Genomic DNA, 3,911 nt, shown 5'->3' with positions numbered 1-3,911 from the left:
CACTCTTAGATATGGAATAATTTTGGCCATGATTATGGAAGGAAAGTTACCAACTTTGAAAATTTATTTTCTGTACTGAATTGTCTGTGGGATGCTTAACAAATACTATATATCATTTAGTCCTTATAACAAACACGTGGCAGATAGTAAAGTTTTTGTTTTTTTCTTATGAGCACTCAGAAAAATTTTGATGATTGCTCAGTTTCATCTAAAATCTTTGTACTAAATATATTTTAATATCATCCTAGAATTTTTGATCAATATATTACCAAAAATTTAGTTCTTATTGTGGGGAAAGAAACTTAAATACATGTCTTATTTACAATGATTGTTCATTTCTTGTTTGTTGCCTCTTCGTATTCTCAAGTTTAGTCAACTTTTCTTGAACATTTTCCTCTAAAGATTTCACAAACTATTTCTCTTTTCTCCCACTAAAGTGGTTCAGACTCTGTCATGCTTCTTCCACACTGTTTCAATACCCCCCAGCTCCAGATCTCCTTACATACAGCCTCATTCTTTCTAATCCATTGTCCATACCTCTCCCTGTGTGTATCATATAATACAAATCATTAATATAACTTCTAATGGTCATCTTCCTTTGGGAATAAATGTTTTTACCTTTAGAAATCATCTCTTCTAGATTAGACTGTAAGCTCTCTAGGAAAATATATATATTTTTTTAAATTGGGGAGATGGTATTGGAAACAATATTTGTGATTGGGAAGTAGATAAAATAAAATTATTCCTGACTTCAATTATTCAACTCCACACTTGCTGTGTCATTTTTAACAGACTGCAAAACTTCTATGGTCCTTAGTTTCCCCATTAGAAATAGAGACAATGACAGAACCCACCTATCAAGAGTTTAGCTAAGCTACTCCATGATATTGCTATCTTGGCATTCATGATGTTTGGCCAAGTGGCCTGTTCCAGCCTTAAAATGACATAGTCCCTCATGCAAGGCATCCCCTAGATCAAAAGCTACAGCAATACATGCACATGTAAATTTCTGAGATGACTTCACAACAGAATATATGATAAACAATATCTCTCTCTTGGGGCCTTCCTTTTGTGTCTCTTAGAGAGTACCCCTGTGGAGCTAACCCAAACCCCCTCTTGGTTTGCATTGAGCAATCTTGTCTTAGCTTTGAAATCTCAAAGTTCTCCACCTACAGACTCGAATAGAGGCCTGTGGCCCATGACTTACTGCTCTCTCTGCCTGCCCCCTGCCTTGACTTTCCCTTGTGGCCCTCGAAGAGTGCCATGTACTTTCTTAGGACATATGATTAATAAATATCTCTATTTCACTCCCTTGTGGCCTTTTGTTGATGCAAGGCTTACCATCTGACACCCCAGTACTCTACTCAATAAATGTTAATTTAACAAAGTCACAACACTACCTGATAACATTTTTGTACTAATTAACATAATTCACACATAACCTTACCAGGCTGTCTGGTACATTGTAAAAGTTAAATAGGTATTAACTGTTAAACTGCAATTCTGGTTAGCAGAATAGTGAAACACAATATGGTAGTGGGTGCCATAGCTTTGGGATACAATAAGTACTTGAAATAATGAATATAGATATAGTAGCATTCAAAATTGAAAAAAAAAAAAACCACACAAATATGTCTATATCTTTAAGGTACCTAAGTACCCTACTGTATAATTGTTTTATAATCCTAGAGATGGTGTCCCTATTTATTCTCTTTACTCATTCTTTGTGTGCATTTATATTCTATGTAAATAAGCTCAAATGGGTCAGAATTAAGATGATAAGAAGGTGCTTCTTGGGGCATTGTTTTACTACTTATTTTCAAGAGTCTTGTTCACAAAGTTCATGGTCTACAAAGGATTCCTTTTTTAAATGATTAAATATTTTGTATGTGTTTACTAAACTTAAGACCAACACATTCTTGATTTTCTCCAGGTAAAAGAAAAAATAGTAAAAACAAAAACAAGAAGGTTAAAAATTGAAGAAAAACGGTGTGTATAGTGGAAATACATCACAGTAGGAGAGAGCCACATAAATCATCAGGATTGCCTGCTGACTTCTATTAAGTCTCAAAAATATGATAATTAGTATGCACTTAAAAAAATCATGCCATTCTCATTGTGTGATTATTTTTGTTCCTGTTCCATAACTGTTATCTCTCTGCTCTTCAGCAAGTAAATCAAACCTTTGAGGTCTGTCTTTGTAATCATTCTCTCTAGAACTTTATTAGATTCACTGTTTTGTGCCTGTTCTGAAAATGGTACGTTTTAAAAGTGATGTCTCCCACCTACTGAAGATCAAATGCAGCAAAATTCTCCGACCTTTGAAAATGTGGGTGTAATAGTCAAATTGAAGGACAGAAATCAAACAGCAGATGGATGAAATAACTATTTTTTTTTTATGACAAGCATTGAACTTTTCTGAAGCTGCAAATTCCCAGAAAAGTTTTTCTTGATTTCCAAGGTCATTAACAACAGAATGGAGATAAAGTCAGACTAACTCTATCTGCCATTTTGAGTAAAGGTTTTCCATGAGTCTGATAGCACAGCTTTATGTCAGATATGTGACTTTGGGAGAACCTCTCTTTCCTCTCTAGGAAGTGTGACTGTTTGGCTTGATAATTTGTTTTTTCAAAAAGATTTATATTTGTAGGATTACATTTTTAGGAAATTGTTTATAGCAAGGGTCCCAGGAGTGAATTACATCTTTTTGGATACCATGTCCTTATTGGAGAAGAGGAAACAATGGCATATAGTGGGCAGAAAAAGTTGATCAATAAGCATGCAGAGATTGGTCTGTGTCTCCTACTCCTCCCTCTTATCTTAAAAATTGATTTTATGGCCTGGTCATGTTATTTTTTCAAAGTATTTATAACTCCCTTGCATGAGCAGAAATGCATGAAGGATGTTCTTAAGAGACTCATAATTGAGTTTGTAAAGGAGAAGGTGATAAATGATTCCCTACTATGCCTATCCCTTTCCCCTGGGTTCAAGTGTTCATGGGGCAGGACATAACTCAGGAGGGACTGTGGAGATCTGGCTCATTAGTACGTATTGTGAGGAGAGCCTGCCAGGTAGTGCTGAGGTCAGATGGAGAAATGATAACATTAGGGAAAGGGAAACTGATGTGGGCTTCATAAGCTTAGGTACAGAACAAGATGGCTGTTGAAAACTTAAAACAAGATGAAACCCAAGTGTTTATGTAAGTTTGGTTCACAACTATAAGCTCTTAGACTCAAGCAGTGGGAAAAGTGGTTGGATAAATGCAAACCGTAATTTTCTGCTATAAAGTTATCCTACATTTATCTATAAAATATTTCTTTGCATCTGTAAAGAGCATTGTTTGAGAGATACCCTTGATTTCCCAGAGACTACTCATTTAAAGCAAATGTTCTAACTAATCCAATCATTTTTTTTGTTTTTATTTTTTATTATTATGTTATGTTAATCACCATACATTACATCATTAGTTTTTGATGTAGTGTTCCATGATTCATTGTTTGCAAATAACACCCAGTGCTCCATGCAGAACATGCCCTCTTTAATACCCATCAACAGGCTAGCCCATCCTCCCACCCCCCTCCCCTCTAGAACCCTCAGTTTGTTTTTCAGAGTCCATCACTTCTCATGGTTCATCTCCCCCTCCGATTTCCCCCCTTTCATTCTTCCCCTCCTGCTATCTTCTTCTCCTCCTCCTTTTTTTTTTTTAACATGTATTATTTGTTTCAGAGGTGCAGATCTGTAATTCAACAATCTTGAACAATTCGCAGCATTCACCATAGCACATACCCTCCCCAAAGTCTATCACCCAGCCACCCCATCCCTCCCACCCCCCACCACTCCAGCAACCCTCAGTTTGTTTCCTGTGATTAAGAATTCCTCATATCATTGAGGTCATATGATACATGTCTTTC

This window comes from Leptonychotes weddellii, chromosome 3, assembly GCF_054177405.1.
Source record: "Leptonychotes weddellii isolate Sample4059 chromosome 3, ASM5417740v2, whole genome shotgun sequence".
In the NCBI taxonomy this organism is placed as follows: domain Eukaryota; kingdom Metazoa; phylum Chordata; class Mammalia; order Carnivora; family Phocidae; genus Leptonychotes; species Leptonychotes weddellii.
The sequence above is the reverse complement of the archived record's forward strand: the minus strand, read 5'-3'. Positions refer to the sequence as shown.